An 18,309-nucleotide genomic window follows, 5' to 3' on the forward strand; every position below is an offset into this window, starting at 1 on the left:
TAGGAGGTCCATTCATACGTAGTAGGACGTTGGGGCAGAAGATATGGACACCGAGCTGCAACCTCATCTTGTCTATCCGTCGAGTCTACCTTCCAATCGTGACAATGGAAACACGAAACTAATAATGAGACCATACGGTGCAGTGGTTGTATCTTAGTACTCATATGTGGCTGCAGGATCGGAGTTTCACGAAAGATACGCATGTATACTCACACTACTCGAAACATCAGAAGTATATTACGCTATGATGGGGACCCTATGAATGGTAATTGACATTTGTATCAATGCTGAGTATTGAATTTATCGTAGGTCAGTACACACATGATGTTGCGTCTGTTCTAAGAGCAACAGACAAAGTAACAAGCTTAGCATGATGGCTCCAGCGCTTCATTCCTTATCATAAACAGTGGTGCTCACTGAGATAAGAAGATATTTGTGATGAGAAAGAAAGCTGTATCAGTGTAATAAGTCAGGCGAAGAAAAATATGGTGTAGATAATGTTTTTTAACTACTTTGAAATTTAATTGAAAACTATTCGGCAGAAAAACAGACTAATTCTTTTACCATCCCCCATCTCCTACTTCTCTCTTGAGCCTAGATACAATCTCTAATTTCTGGTGATAAGATTAAGAGATCAGACATATATCGGCTAGCGAGGTAACAGGAACCAAATACAGAAATATCACGACGGAAACGAGCAAAATATTTATTTTTAAACTGGAAGTATTGGAACATAGGAAGAAAAAAGTAAGGTATTGTAACGAAAGGGTATAACACACTCAAAGCGTTGCTTCGTTAGTGGCCTCCTATTAGGAGGAGTCACGTGGAGAGGAAGATAGAAAAATCAACTTCATTTACGAAAAAAGAACTGGAATTGATTAATTATCTGAAAAGCTAGTCACCACATATTTACACACATAACCGAAAGGTGAATTTTCTCGAAATTGAACATTAGTGGGAAAGGAAAGCTGGTGCCCGTTTCATCGCCAGCTTGTTACGTCACGAGGCTTCCTCAAGTATACGAGTATATAACAGCCAAACAAAACTTTTTCACGGAATATGAGTTTTACCTTGGAGCGCTTGCCCTGGGAACATATAAGAGGCTTGTATACGTACACGGGCGCACACTCGGTGTCTGTGCGTTGTAGAGCGAATGGGAATCATACAGCTGTGCAGCAAAGCAGCACTGAAGTGGAAAAAGAAAGCAGCTTAACTTCCCCAAGCGTATTATTGGCTTCGGAGCGCTGAATCACTAGTAAAATACTCTTCAGGCTTTTAAAGAGAAAAGCTTTAGAGATTAGCAGCACAAAGCGAAACATTTTCCAACGACGACAACTTGATGCGAAACATCATGAGACCAGACATGATTCTTCTAACTCTATTTTTCTAACAGAAGACTATAAGCTTTCTTCCAAGCGGGACGATCGCGACTGAAATCTGTGGCGAACCATCTAGACGTATATTTTCCATGTTTTACGTATATCACTTTACGAAAATCCCCGAATTGTTCCTGTGAGGAGAATGAGGCTGATTTTATTCTTCTCCAATCCCAGATTGTGTTCTGTCCATAATGACCTAGTCGTCGACAAGGCATAAACCCTATTATTCCTTCTCTTTTCACCCTTATAGCGTAAGAATAATCTGAATGTAATATGCTTACAGATACCTATCCATCTTTAGCAGACGATTTCTCAAGAAGTGGGACTAATTAACGAAATCTTGTATTAGAAAAGAAATCAAAGTAAATTTGAAAGGAAAGAAACTGTAGGAAACAGTAAAGACAAACAGAGAAGTAGAACTAATTACATATTCCAAGAAAAACTGAGCATTCTTAAGATAAGTAATTAAAAAAACAAAGATTCTCCGTGTAATGTCTGAAGTTAATCATCCTGATTATACGTTGTTAAAAGACGACTCAAGAAATCTGTTAAGAAATGTGAGAATTGGGTTATACACAAAACAATGAAATAATGAATGAAGTAGTCAGTCGGGTAGTATATTTAGCAATCATATACTGCAAGCAGGTCTGAGGATTGGCGTGGCGAGTTAAAGGGATAAGGAAATACAAACCACTATGTGATCAGATGTATCCAGACACCTGGGTGAAAATGACTTACAAGTTTTTGGCGCCCTCCATCGGTAATGCTGGAATTCAATATGGTGTTGGCCCACCCTTAGCCTTGATGACAGTTTCCACTCTCGCAGGCATACGTTCAGTCAAGTGCTCGAAGGTTTATTGGGGAATGGCAGCCTATTCTTCACAGAGTGCTGCACTGAGGAGAGGTATCGATGGCGGTCTGTGAGGCCTGGCACGAAGTAGGGGTCCAAAATATGACAAAGGTGTTCTATAGGATTCAGGTCAGAACTCTGTGTGGGCCAGTCCATTACAGCGATAGTATTGTCGTGTAACCACTCCGCCACAGGCCGTGCATTATGAACAGGTGCTTGATCGTGTTGAAAGATGCAATCGCCATTCCCGAGTTGCTCTTCAACAGTGGGAAGCAAGAAGGCGCTTAAAACATCAATGTAGACCAGTGTTGTGATAGTGCCAGGCAAAACGACAAGAGGTGCAAACCCCTCCATGAAATACACGACACTACCTCCTCCGTATTTTACTGTTGGCTCTACACACGCTGGCAGATAACGTTCACCGGACATTCGCCATACCCACATCCTGCCATCGGATCGCCACATTCTGTACCGTAATTCATCACTCCACACAACGTTTTTCCGCTGTTCAGTCGTCCAATGTTTACCTTCCTTACACCAAGCGAGGCGTCGTTTGGTATTTATCGATGCGATGTGTGGCTTATGAGCAGCCGCTCGACCATGAAATCCTAGTTTCCTCACCTTCCACCTATCTGTCATAGTACCTGCAGCGAATCCTGATGCACTTTGGAATTCCTGTGTGATGGTCTGGATAGATGCCTGCCTATTACACATTACGACCCTCTTCAACTGTTGGCGGTCTCTGTCAGTCAACAGACGAGGTCGGCCTGTACGCTTTTGTGCTGTACGTGTCCCTTCACGTTTCCACTTCACTATCACATCGGGAACAATGGACTTAGGTATGTTTAGGAGTGTGGAACTCTCGCGTATAGACGTATGACATAAGTGACACCTAATCACCTGACCATGTTCGAGGTCTGTGAGTTCCGCAGAGCGCACCATTCTGCTCTCTCACGATGTCTAATGACTACTGAGGTCGCTGATATGGAATACCTGGCAGTAGGTGGCAGCACACTGTACCTAACATGAGAAACGTATGTTTTTGGGGACGACTGGATGCTTTTTATCACATAGTGTGCATACAAGAATCAATGGCAACACCAGACACATACAAACCATAATAACTCCATGCTCTACCAAATAAATTTCGAGTGAACCTAGCTCCCTCACGCGCAATAACATTTGTGAAGTTAATAAAATCTCAAGTAAATTATGAAAACCTTGTTCTCCATTTTCTTGCATCGTATTTACTGACATATGCAGTACATCGCTATCACAGGGTATATTTTCTGAGCCGGCCGCAGTGACCGAGCGTTTATAGGCGCTACAGTCTGGAGCCGCTCGACCGCTACGGTCGCAGGTTCGAATACTGCCTCAGGCATGGATGTGTGATGTCCTTAGGTTAGTTAGGTTTAAGTAGTTCTAAGTTCTAGGGGACTGATGACCTCAGATGTTAAGTCCCATAATGCTCAGAGCCATTTGAACCACTTTTTTTTACATTTTCTGACAGAGTAAAGACAATGTGATTGGACCCTATAGAATAAAGGTGGCGAAACGTATAATAAAGTACTACTGATGAGTTCTCGTCCTTGAAGACAGTGAAAAAGACAATACACACAAAAATAATTACACACATATCACAAAACAATACAATCAATTTGGATATCAAAAGGACTTTTTCACAAAAGACTCTGTTCCTGAAATCTGACTGTGATAATGTGCTGCCAACTGGTATTCACTGTGATTCACCCGAAGTATTTTATTATACATCTCTTATTATTCTCCTATGGAAGCTCAAATATTATGGTATCAGAGATCTTGCTGGTAACTGGTTTTCATCCCATCTTCGAAGTTTCCATTTAGAAGGAAGCATACACAACGAAGCACCATCTTTATGTATGGCTGGCTCTGAGCACTATGGGACTTAACATCGATGGTCATCAGTCCCCTAGAACTTAGAACTACTTAAACCTAACTAACCTAAGGACAGCACACAACACCCAGCCATCACGAGACAGAGAAAATCCCTGACCCCGCCGGAATCGAACCCGGGAACCCGGGCGTGGGAAGCAAGAACGCTACCACACGACCACGAGATGCGGGCCTTCTTGATGTAGGAGACTGATACTAGTTCCACACTTGTTACATATAAATAATATTCCGTCATACATCCAAGAAGTGCAAATACTTATCGTTGATGTTGATGCAAGTATTTTAGCAATTACTAATGGAGAAAGGTCAACATCCGAAATCCTAAACAAAACTTTATTGAAAACTGATAACTGGTTATCTGCAAATAGGTAGTCACTGAATTTAGATAAAGCCTGGTTATATACCGTACAAGGCCTTCTCACACGATTATAAATAATACAGGAGAGTATATGATTTAATGAAACAGAATATCCTACATTCTTAGGTATATGTATTGTTTAGAACATGAGTTGAACGTCACATGTTGCAGATATTCTGAAATGTCTAATCCCTGCATAACTATTGCCGACAATATCGGATTATGGAGGTGAATGTGCCAAAAAGTGGACTTCACTTCCCAATTTTCATTCACCACTATCTCAAGGTATCGTATCATGGGATCACTCGTATTTTGCATAAATTGATGTACTGAGAGAAATATGTGGTGTCTACTACAGAAGCGATTGAAGAAATGTCTTTAAGCAATTGGGCATCCCCACTACAGCATCACAGTACATTCAGTACATTACGAAGTTTGGAGTCAACAATCAATCACACTTCAAAACCAACACCTCGGTGTCTGTGTTAGATCCTTGGGAGCATCACAGGGCTGTGCCAGTATGACTTCCAACATTGCTTTAATGCGTAATAAAAACGAACGTTTTTGTGTATCTGAATAACTGTAAGCGTGTTGATTGTTGTTTGCAATCTGTTACAGCCTACATCACTTTTGAATGTAGATATTGGTTTCTTATCTGAAACGTCGCGGTAATGGGCACCTTACTCATGAATGAGGTGGTGAGGCGATGTGAACGCCTCCTCACAGACATTTTTAGACTTCTTCTTTATGTATAATAAGTTGGATAGTTTGCCTAATAGGTCCCTAATATGTGTGTTTGGTGTGTATTGGTCGGCGTCTGCGATTATGCGAAGGACTTTGCTGTGGAAAGACTGCAATTTATTCAACTGTGTACTTGCTACCATGGACCACTCCTCTGATCCATAGAGGACCATTGGAAGAATGACACTCTTGTACGACCTTAACTTGGTGTCTATCGATAACCTCCCATCATTTAGGGGCGGAAACAGTTGATAAAAAGCAGCTTAACTCTTGCTTCTAAGACTGTCAATCTGTTCAGCTAACTTCAGGTGCCTATCGATCTGTATTCACAGATATATCGCCGAGTAGCTCCAGTCCAACAGTCTGCCAGTAACAGAGATTTGTCTGTCAGGTGAAGTATCTTCTTCGTGAACGTGATTGCGACGCTTTTTTCTGGGTTTATCTTCACTTTCCAGACATTACACTATTGGGTGATAGCGTCGAGATGGTGCTACAGATTTTGGGCTATGAAGTTTAGGTTGGTGCTGCTGCACCGTGTCGTCTGCGAAGAGGATAATTCCATCACCTGATAATTTTGACTCAGCCTTGGTACACAACTTGAAAAGTACACGGCCCAGAAGAGAATCCTACAGGACCCCCAGCCACAGCATTCCTGATCGTAACGACAAATTTTTTTGTCGCACATAACAGAGTAGCCCCTCCTTGCCAGGAACGAGTCAGTCATGCGGATAATGTGTCCTGGACTGTCTGACTGAGACAATTTCTAAATTAAGCCATCATGCCTCACTTTCTCGAACGCGTTCTCGATGTCAAGAAAGACTGTCCTGTCCTGTGTTTCTCACCCCTGTTCATATGTGTTGAAAGACGGCAGTTCCATTTGGATAATTATGTTCATTAAGGAGTTTGATTATCACTATTGTGACAAGGTATGTTTGATCTGACAGTGATTGCGCATTTCGAGGGTCGGCATTTAGTTGCTCTGGTTAATCAGTGGGTTACGGATTCTTTCTTCATTTCACTGACATTTCCTCCGTGTATTTGGCTACTACAATATGCAGAGTGAAGCGTGTTACTGTGAGATGTATTCGAAAGACGACGGCTGGGCAGGTATTCGCAGAAGGACGGATCGTCCACACAGTAGGTGATGGCAGTGTGGCTCCTTCACTCAAAGCGCACCACAGGCAAGCAGATCCGAACGGGACCTGGCAGCGGCTGTGGAGGCCGGACGGCTCGATTATCCGATAGCCGGCCAGTGTCTGTAGTAAGCAACAGCGGCCACGTCCAATGCCAGGAAGGCGTCATGCAGTTTTTTTTTCTCTCGTAAGACGACTGTTTTCAGTTACTCTCGGTATTTTCGGGCTGAATGGACGAACGCCTGGCTTCAGAGATACGTTCCTGCCGTTTTTGTGAAAGTTCCGTATCTAAGTAAAAGCCGGACCCACACAGCGTAGTGGCCAGCAGAGTGTCGGCCACGTAGACAGCATATTTCAGTGTTTTCTTTTTAGTTCCCATGCCTTATGACTTCCTCTGTGTGTAACAAGCGAGCATTTCGGTTATAAAACAGGCCGCTACGTTAGAAGACGAAAGCGGCACCTCTAACTTCTTAACGGGAAATAAGTCTATTGGGAGAGCGACTTCTTCCCGTCTGCGGGAGAGAAAGAAACCCGGGATATTTCTTTATGTGACTGGCGTGAAAATATACCATCCCTTGTTATTACTTGATACAGTTTTTTGGTGGTGTCCACGTGGAGTAATTTTGGAGCGCCAAGTTCGCGGAGTGGCCAGTGGCGAGAAGCCGAGGCGAAGAGTCGGTGGCAACGGCGAAGGTCTGTAGTAAATATAGTCGCAGCTCCGGCATTCAGGGAATCCTGAAGTTTTGCTATTTACGCTCACCATAGCGTGTTTCCGATTTAGTGCTAGCAGCCAATCAGTTTTGCATGTACTGCAGACAATTTTTGAAGTTCACAATCACTGTCTTGCAGAGTACAATCAGTTTGATAACGTTACCAAGAAGTACTCAGAGTAGGTGGCTTATTGTAGTGTATTCGAACAGCAACCCTTTCCATATGTACATTGCCAACTGAACACATCAGTTCCCATTAATGCGATTCATTGGTCTCAGCTTATTTTGTATTATTTTCCGTACAACAAAACACCGTTTCTCAATTGCTTTTAGATAAACAGACCTATTAGTTACAGTGAAACTTCTTTCATTTCAACATTAATGACTCCTTCAGTCATTTAATTTTGCAATTCTGACTTCATTTGTGAGATACGTCACATTATGTATATATTGATTTATGTCGAAGTGCCAATTTCGGATTCACTATTGGTCCAAAATGTAATTAACTAGCGTTGTAGGAATCCATTGCGCATAGATTAATGCAGTGTTTCTTAAGAATGGGTCTGTATCACAGGCAAAATGCGGTCCAAAAGTAAATGTATGGTAGATCCCACATTTCCACAACCACCAGCATTTTTCATAATTTGGCGTTACCGTGCTAGGATCCAGAATTTAGCTGGTTTTTATGTAATGAAGTCATCACATGGCATGATCGGTTTTGTTGGATGTATTGAATTTGTAGGTTGTAGATTGAAGATTTTCTAGTTAATTGCGAATTAATTTGGGGATACGATTGTGTGACAATAAATCCGATATAGTTTTAGTTGCTGGCGCGAACTTTACTAAATATCGTATTATTTGGAGGAGATTTTTTACACGTGTATGTTAATGTAACAAAGAATTTCTGTTGTTTTAATCGTAAGTTTGCATTTGGGGACATACTAACGTTAGGTTAACATTTCTTCGTGATTGTTAACTGGAATCAAGGCATGATTAGAATACAGGGAGCACAGGAGTAGTTATGAAGGAGCGGAGACGTTGTGGTGCAGGCAGCCGCAGATTGCGAGCAGTTGCTTGCAGCATCTGATAATTGCGAGGGCGAAATGGAAAATAATCGAACACACATAGATGTTGTTGTTACCACACAAAACACGATAGGACGAAAGAGTGTTAGATTGGTTTCGTCACCTGAGCAACACGTTGCGATTAGCGCATGCCCACTTCCCCTACAGCTGGGAGCACAGAAAACAGCATGATTACCAAATGTCTTAGATGGGTAGAAAATCAGACAAAGAATACAGGAGAGACAGTGCCAGAAGGTAAAGAGAAAAGGGATTAGGAAAGTAAAGAAAATAAGTAATTCCCTAGGCGATACGACTACAAAACGCAGAAAGCAGAAGAAGAAATGGAATATGAGTGTAAAGAAGATACACACTCGAAGAGAAGAGGAAGACGTACTCACGAAACATACAGCGATAACGAAGCAGGCCAAACAGTTGGCGACTGATGCAACGAAAGACGCAAGGGTAGCTAGCAGCCAAGCTTCAAGAGCTGTAAAAGAGGAGCGAGTTACGAAGGCGTGCGTCAAACGAGCAAAAGATACTGTTGGTCAGTCGAGGAGAGTTGTAGCTACCCTACTAAAACGTGTGAAGGTTAAGTGTGAATGAAATAGAGGAAAAAGTATCACGAATTTAGTGTAGGATGACTCAATTAGAGCCCCAAGAGGAAGAAATAAATGTAGTACTGAGGAATCATTCTAAGACCAGTACACGACAAAAAGAAATTGTCAAAGATATGAAAGAATCATGGGATAACGTGAAGCGTATGTTGATGATTATGTTTGGTTTGTGGGGCGCTCAACTGCGCTGTCATCAGAGCCAGCACAAAGTCCTAATTCTTACACAGTCCAATTTTTACACAATCCAATCTAGCCACTTTCACGAATGATGATGACGAAATGATGACGACAACACAAACAACCAGTCCCCGAGCCGAGAAAATCCCCAACTTCATCGGGAATTGAAACCGGGAATCCGTGATCCACAGGCAGCAACGCTAGTCACTTTTTTTTTGTTTTTTTTTTAAAGGAACCTTCCAATCGTCCAAAGGGAGGTGTTGGGCCAAAGTGGGCAGTGGTTACAACCCGAGGCCTGGTCACGATCTCCTGTTCCCACCCTCCAGAAACCAAGGAAAGGGTAGGGTTGTGGAGTAGAGGTACAATGAACATCGTTTATTTATTTATTTTACTTTTCGTCCTTTATTTATTCTGTTCTGGAATTAATACCACCGCAGCCTGGGATGGGTTAATGAAGACACTGCAGTGGAAATTGCAGAAAAACTCGATTTCGCAAGTGATCTGCGGCAGAAAATTGCCCTCAACTGCAGACGTCTACTTTCCCAACTACGAGCTGGGCTCTTAGATCACCGTTTGCGAGCACTCGATCTTGAGCAACGCACACGATATATAAATGTATATTTGGCTTCATGTATCTCCTACGTGGCACAGACACTCCCTATTCCGCCATCCATTGATCGCCGCCTGTTAGCGACATTGGGTACGTATGTTTGCCACGGCTTGTTATTCAAGATAAGGTACGAAATCCTCACCCTCCCGCGCTGCAGGGGCGGTTTAGGCCTGTATCATGTCCCTGACATGATACTGGCCCTTTTCATTGGCTCTCACATGACGCTGTGGCGCCGTAGTCCTACGTGCCTTACCCGCCTATTGCTGGAGGCCCTTGCATTACACTCTCTCGCAGCACCTATCCAACTTTCGCAAGTCCCACCGCCCTTCATTTACTTCCGCCATTTTTCCCTTGAACTGAGCTACGACCATACTGTGACACTGACAGCGCAATTGACATCCACGAAAATGATCTATGGTTTCCTCCAGCAGCACAGGTCACCGAATGCGGTTGAGGAGAAGCTTCCCCACGTCGACTGCCGTGCCGTTTGGCGATCAGTGTGCATTCCTTATCTTGACTCTGGCGTTCAGTCTGCATGGTGCCTTACTGTCAGTGGGAAGCAAGTATGCCGGTCATCCCTTCACAGTTTTCACCTCGCAGACAGCCTGTTGTGTGTCGACTGTGATGTTATGGACACAGACGACCACCGCCTGGTGTGAAGATCGGCGAAGGTGTCTGTTTCTTGGTGCGACAGATGTTGTGCCTAATTACCCGTACGACTCCTCATCAGATAACTACTTCTCTTTCCGGAAGCGGGATACTTCCCGCAAGCAAAGACGGACTCTGTGAGGTGGATTTGTGGACACGCAGCATACTACTTGTTTGCTGATTGCGAGAAATGTGTCCACGACTTCTGACAGTTCCTTAATGAACGCTACTGTGCAGTTGTCCGCAATCCTAAGGACAGTTTTTCTCCAGTTTCCACTGCAGTGTCTTCCTTAACCCACCCCAGAGATGTGGTGTTCGTGTCATGAAGAGTTGATGACCACCTCTTCCACACCTAGAACCGATGTATTTACTGCTAATCGGAATGTTCTTAGTCTGACGTCTTCCTACGCCCTCCTACTCGCGTGACGCCGGTTTCCTGATATTTTCGGTGGTATTAATGCCAGAACTAAATAAATAAAGAACGAAAAGGAAAATAAATCGAGTCCTAAGCATCGAAGAGTATCCGCTACACACAAAGGAGCAGCACTGCCCGCAGGAACTCCCGCACGAACAGCCATGGCGGACCTTAAGGCAGCTACCAGAAACTTCGCCGAAGGTGGTAACCTACGCCAGTGACTCCCTGACCTCAGCACCGCTACGAAGAACGATGATGAGATTGTGTGCATATGCAGTGCAGATGAATATACAGCCACCGAGAGACATCCCAGACAGGCGTTGCCGAAGGCCGCACAGCAACGGTTCCATGGTGAATGCATACAACAATGCAGAGAGCTGGTAGCCTCGACGCACTGATCGACGTATCGAGATGGGAGGGGTAAGACGGCCATAGTAGAGTACACGAGACGTAGCTTCACGAAGGAGACGCATAAGGACGCCGATGGTAGTATCAGGGTAGCCCATATTGCGGAGCACCCCTTCCAGGAAGTCGTGATTAACACGATCGAACGCCTGGCTGAAGTCAAGAGCTGCCAAAAGTCCAGGCATACGACGTGCGTGAGCAAGAGTGATTACGTCCCGATAGCGGTAGAGGGCAGTGCGGATGTTATTAGTACCTCCCAAAGAAGTTTGATCTGGGGAAACCACGTAACGAGCTACGCGATTGCAGTCTTTCTCGGCGTATTCCAGTGATGAATTCTTCTCGGCTTATCAGCCGAGTGGTGGCGTCGTCTTGTCGCATTTTTCGACGAGTTCAAATGGCTCAGAGCACTATGGTACTTACCTTTTGAGGTCATCAGTCCGCTATAACTTAGAACTACTTAAACCTAACTAACCTAAGGACATCACACACGTCCATGCCCGAGGCAGGATTCGAAGCTGCGACCGTAGCGGTAGCGCATTTCCAGACTGCAGCGCCTAGAACCGCTCGGCCACTTTGGCCGGCCATTTTCGATGACTTTCGCCAGAAGATGATGGGTACGAAACTCATCGAAACGTTGCGACAAGGCGACGCCACCAATCGGCTGATAACCCGAGAAGAAATCATCACGTATCGAGCTAACCGTTTAAGCCGCACAGCCAACAGCAGAGTAAAGATCTTTGTATCGCTGTTGGGTAACGTCAAGAGGCGGTAATCGCATATCCGTAAAATAACACGAGGCTTATGGATGGGAATGAGGAAACCATCGAGGGAACCGTCTGGAATCAGCACGAAAGGTGACATAAGGTCCTGACAAATTTCAGTCCACACTGGCGCCAGAAGGCGACGGAATGTCCGATAAAAGTTCAGTGGGACGCCGTCAGGGCCTAGCGAGCTGTTAGTAGAACCCGCTTGGATAGCGTCATGGACTTCGTCCTCCGTGACGTTAGCAGTCAGATCCATCGTCGCATCCATGGGAACAGAAGTAATGTTGGTAGGGCGGTGACGTTGTCCAGAGTACAGCGTAACATAATGTGCATGAAGGGCAGACCCGATGTCCCGTTGGGTATCAAAACACTGCTCGTCATCAGTGGTAAGAACATTAATCAAATTCCTCCGAAGGTGGTGTCGTTCTGCTATGACATGATACATACACTCCTGGAAATGGAAAAAAGAACACATTGACACCGGTGTGTCAGACCCACAACACTTGCTCCGGACACTGCGAGAGGGCTGTACAAGCAATGATCACACGCACGGCACAGCGGACACACCAGGAACCGCGGTGTTGGCCGTCGAATGGCGCTAGCTGCGCAGCATTTGTGCACCGCCGCCGTCAGTGTCAGCCAGTTTGCCGTGGCATACGGAGCTCCATCGCAGTCTTTAACACTGGTAGCATGCCGTGACAGCGTGGACGTGAACCGTATGTGCAGTTGACGGACTTTGAGCGAGGGCGTATAGTGGGCATGCGGGAGGCCGGGTGGACGTACCGCCGAATTGCTCAACACGTGGGGCGTGAGGTCTCCACAGTACATCGATGTTGTCGCCAGTGGTCGGCGGAAGGTGCACGTGCCCGTCGACCTGGGACTGGACCGCAGCGACGCACGGATGCACGCCAAGACCGTAGGATCCTACGCAGTGCCGTAGGGGACCGCACCGCCACTTCCCAGCAAATTAGGGACACTGTTGCTCCTGGGGTATCGGCGAGGACCATTCGGAACCGTCTCCATGAAGCTGGGCTACGGTCCCGCACACCGTTAGGCCGTCTTCCGCTCACGCCCCAACATCGTGCAGCCCGCCTCCAGTGGTGTCGCGACAGGCGTGAATGGAGGGACGAATGGAGACGTGTCGTCTTCAGCGATGAGAGTCGCTTCTGCCTTGGTGCCAATGATGGTCGTATGCGTGTTTGGCGCCGTGCAGGTGAGCGCCACAATCAGGACTGCATACGACCGAGGCACACAGGGCCAACACCCGGCATCATGGTGTGGGGAGCGATCTCCTACACTGGCCGTACACCACCGGTGATCGTCGAGGGGACACTGAATAGTGCACGGTACATCCAAACCGTCATCGAACCCATCGTTCTACCATTCCTAGACCGGCAAGGGAACTTGCTGTTCCAACAGGACAATGCACGTCCGCATGTATCCCGTGCCACCCAACGTGCTCTAGAAGGTGTAAGTCAACTACCCTGGCCAGCAAGATCTCCGGATCTGTCCCCCATTGAGCATGTTTGGGACTGGATGAAGCGTCGTCTCACGCGTTCTGCACGTCCAGCACGAACGCTGGTCCAACTGAGACGCCAGGTGGAAATGGCATGGCAAGCCGTTCCACAGGACTACATCCAGCATCTCTACGATCGTCTCCATGGGAGAATAGCAGCCTGCATTGCTGCGAAAGGTGGATATACACTGTACTAGTGCCGACATTGTGCATGCTCTGTTGCCTGTGTCTATGTGCCTGTGGTTCTGTCAGTGTGATCATGTGATGTATCTGACCCCAGAAATGTGTCAATAAAGTTTCCCCTTCCTGGGACAATGAATTCACGGTGTTCTGATTTTAATTTCCAGGAGTGTAGATGGACGCTCTTGTACTAACCCTTCGTGTGTGCCTGCCCTGACTATAGCCTCTTGAATGTGCCGGCGAGAGAGGGGCGTGAGCTGTGTGTTGACACGATTCGCCATCTTATGGTGCTCTGGCGAATACAGCATCATAGTACTTTCCTGGAGAATGGTGAAATAGAATTCCTGAGTCCGTTGCCGCCACTCCGCAACCTCCCTTCCGTAACAAATCAAGGCCTTAGAGAACCGGCTTTGCACGCAGCACCCACCATGTCAGTGCAGACTGATAGGCATCACAGCGTCGACGACAAGCTGCCCACATGGTCTCGATGAGCTGCCGGCAGTCGGGTGAAGTAAGGTGGATCGTGTTCAGTTTCCACGGTCCATGGCCACGCCACACCCTTTGGCGGCAGAGATTGATGGCGCAGATATATGCTTCATGGGCAGAGAACGCAGTGGGCCAGACTTTAGCATCCTGCACTCCACTGACAATATCGCGGGAGACGTAAACACGAACGAGTCGGCTGGAAGAATGGCTAGTGAAATGTGTAAACCCCGGGCGATCACCATGAACATCCTCCCAAGAATCCACTAGGCTGAGATGCTGGAGAATTATCGCTAGCGCCACGCACGGAGAGTGACGTAGTATTTGGTCTTTGGGTGCCTGGGTGCAGTTGCAATCGCCCCCCATGACCAATGCATTCTGCCGATCCAAGAAGAGAGGCGTGACTGTCTCTGAGAAGAAAGTGAAACGTTCACGTCGGTGACCCGAACCAGACGACGCATAAATATTGACGATCCTGACGCCACTAAACGTGAGAGCCATAAGTCTGACATCCTGGAGATAGTTAACTACATCAGCGAGGATACCGTCACGTAAGAGGATCGCCACGCCACTACCAGTAGGTGAAACAAGAGATACATGTGCTGTAAGACCTTGGGGAGCACAGAAAGTTACAACATGCACCTTCTGAAGGAGAGCTACGTCAACGTTCGTGGCATACAGCATGCCACTGAGTAAAGCCAGTTTGTGGCGTACGCGAATAGTGTTGACATTGACCGTGGCTACGCGATAAGTCTGGAAAGCTGCCATCGACAGGAGAACAGGCGATTCAACCACAGGGAAAGCACAGGGAACTTCCTGTTAGGTCCCAAGGAAGGGCACATCACTGTGACAGGGAGAGAGCCGACCCCAAGTGGGGTCCATCGTTCTGTACACCTCCAAAATGTCCATCCTCAGCATCGATGTCGTCCGCGCAGGAGACAGAAATGTCACCGTGCAGGTTCAGTGGAACATCATCAGAGGTGCGCCCACAGGTCGCGTCACACACAGAGAGGGAGGCAAGCGCATCAGACGCAGGCGGGAGAAGGTGGGTGTTCGGAGGTGGGCGCTGACTTGAGATGGAGGCAGGGAAGGACGTCGCATCGTAAGGTGGCAGGGCATCAGGGAACAGCGTACCGTCAGTTGCAGACTCGTCATCCTGTGAAGACATCCGATGGACGCAGTCATCAGAATGAGTACGGCGTTGTCTCTTCCTTTTCCTCGGTGACCATTCCTTTCTAACATACCATTCCGTGTCGGATGGCTGGCTGCTATCGTCCGACATGTGGCCAGATGGCAGAAAGGCAGAGGTAGATACAGCACCATTATCAACAACCATGGGGTCGGGATAGACAACTTGTGCCTGCTCACGGTCTTCGTTCATTTGTATTGCCTCCCCCAGCGGTGCAGGAGAGACAGGCGAAAGTCCATCGCGCCGTCGAGAGGAGCCGACACGGGTACCGACTGATTCACAGGCGGCGTAGCAGGCAGCACCGCCGCAGACGCGTAAGACAGAGGTAACACAGTGGGCGCCGCAGGAGGAGCGACTCTCCGATAGGCGTCTGAACCAATTTACGTCGGAGGCATTCAGAACGGACATGGCCTTCCTGGCCACAACCTGAACAAGTGAGCGGCTAGCCATCGTACATGACGACAGCTCTGCAGTCGGTAATAACCAAGTAGGAAGGCACGTGTTTCCGTAGTTCAATTTTTATCTGACAGATACCACTGAGGAAAAGGTACGCTTCGAACGTCTTCCACGTTCCAGCCACGTGACTGGCGTCGTTGCTGTAAGCATTAAAAGCGGCCACCATAGCGTCCGACGGTACTTCAAACGAGAGCTCAAAAACCCGCAACGTTCGGAGGTCAAAATCAGCGTGATCAACCACTACAGTCCCTATATGCCCGTCAGAGTATCGGAACTTTAGATCGTTAGCGTGGAGCCGCACAACGTCGGCGCACAGCTCGTCATTCACGATCTTTATGTACACAGTAGTACTATGGATTGAAAAATGTATTCAGAGAATATCTTGTGGCTGGAGAGGCATTTCACCCCGTATGAAACGTTCAACTTCATACGCCTTCGGTCGTTCGTAATCTAACGGAAAAAGTTAACTTAATTGTGGCGTGGCGCTAAGCAAAAGCCATGATGGTCAATGCAGTCGGATTCTGAAAAATGGTTCAAATGGCTCTGAGCACTATGGGACTCAACTTCTGAGGTCATTAGTCCCCTAGAACTTAGAACTAGTTAAACCTAACTAACCTAAGGACATCACACACACCCATGCCCGAGGCAGGATTCGAACCTGCGACCGTAGCGGTCGCTCGGTTCCAGACTGTAGCGCCTAGAACCGCACGGCCACTCCGGCCGGCTCGGATTCTGAAAGAAGCGGCTACGCGGAAATTAACAATCGCGCGCTCTCTGACAAGCAGCACGATAGGCGAGACGCAAACAAGGCTTTGCGCCTGACCGCAGCCAAAGGCCGACTTCCACGAACTGCGGACGTGAAATGTATGGAAAGTCGTTCGATGAGAAGAGCTTCGGAAGACTAGCAAAGCAGGAAAAATACGGAACATTATGAATGCAGAGAAAGGAGACCATCAGACAAGAAGAAATCGGTGCAAACCGTTGAAAGACCTGTGTGTTGCGCGACCGCTGCTTGTTCCTCTCCTATACGCGCGCCGCGAGTAGCGACCTACGTCGCTCAGTCCGAACGGGAACAAAATTGTGTACCAATGCGGAAGTGTATGTCGCACCTTAGGGAAGCAAACACTCCAGGAACTTGCAGCAATCACGCGCGAAATGACAGAAGGCATCAAAACGTGTTTGGGAAGTCACTTCTTGCCTGTTTTGTCAGTGAGGAAGACAAGGATAAAAGGAGTGCTGTCGGGAAAACACACAGACGTGCATCTCCAGACTCGCATCGAGTTTAGGTGTCAAGGTCACACCTTACAGACAAACTTTTTCATTGTGCCAAACTTGGAAATCGATCTGATACTGGGGATGGATTTCTTGAAAGAGCAAAAGGTCAATTCAAAGAAAACGACGTGTCTACCAGAGGAAACAAAAAATCCACCATACGAATCAGGATGGGAGCTGCACAATTAGAATGCATATTCGACAGTGATAGTGACATTAACGGCCATATCCGTGTCAACATATCTCAAATACGGAACGTGTCACCTCTGGCGATACACATAAAGAAAGCTAGAATAAGAGGAGCCTTGCCAGGAAGGAGTGCACAAATGAATAGCAAAGTCTCATTGAATATAAATGTTAAGAGCATAATCTCGAGGCACACTTTCTGGTCGTCCTGGACTTGGGACCTGGCCTGATACTGGGACTAGACTTCTTGATAGAACAACAGGCGATAACAGTGTTAGAGAAACGGGAGATCATCCTACAAGAAGATAGGGTTAAACACTTTTGATGAACCTGCTACCTGGACAATGCTTCCCTCCGTACGAGGGGCTGAAGGTTTCTTCTGAACAGCACGTTTCAAGGCATCCCAGATATGCTCAATAATGTCCATGTCTGGGGAGTTTGGTGGCCCGCGGAAATGTTTCTACTCAAAAGAGTGTTCCTGGAATCAATTTGTAGCAGTTTTGGACGTGTGGTACTCAAAAGAGAGTTCCTGGAATCAATTTGTAGCAGTTTTGGACGTGTGGTACTCAAAAGAGTGTTCCTGGAATCAATTTGTAGCAGTTTTGGACGTGTGGATGTCGAATTGTCATACTGAAACATGCGCATGAGGGGAACATAGGTCCCCCGAACAAGAAACACTACAATGCGGCACACTCACAAACGTATGACCGATGACTGAAAACAAAGACATAGGGCTAGCTTTAAGAAAAGAAGTTTGATGGAGTATGCTTAACCACATCAGTGATGAAATCTCAAGAGCGCTGCAAAAACTGTTAAGCAACAATGGCCATATACACTGAAGAGTAAAACAAACTGGTAAACCTGCCTAGTCGTGAAGGGCCCCCACGAGCACGCACAAGTGCCTCAACACGACGTGGCATGGATTCCACTAATGTCTGAAGTCGTGCCGGAGGGAACTGACACCATTAATCTGTAGGGCTGTCCCTAAATCCGTAACAGTACGAAGGGGTGGAAATCTCTTCTGAACAGCACGTTGCAAGGCATCCCAGGTGTGCTCAATATTGTTCATGTCTGAGGAGTATGGTGACCACCGGAAGTGATTCAATTCATAAGAGTGTTCCTGGAGCCATTCTGTAGCAATTCTGCACATGTGGGGTGTCGCACTCTCCTGCTGGAATCGCCCAAGTCCGTCGGAATGCACAGTAGGCATGAATGGATGCATTTGAC

The sequence above is a fragment of the Schistocerca cancellata genome, chromosome 4, assembly GCF_023864275.1.
Source record: "Schistocerca cancellata isolate TAMUIC-IGC-003103 chromosome 4, iqSchCanc2.1, whole genome shotgun sequence".
Taxonomy (NCBI): Eukaryota; Metazoa; Arthropoda; class Insecta; order Orthoptera; family Acrididae; genus Schistocerca; species Schistocerca cancellata.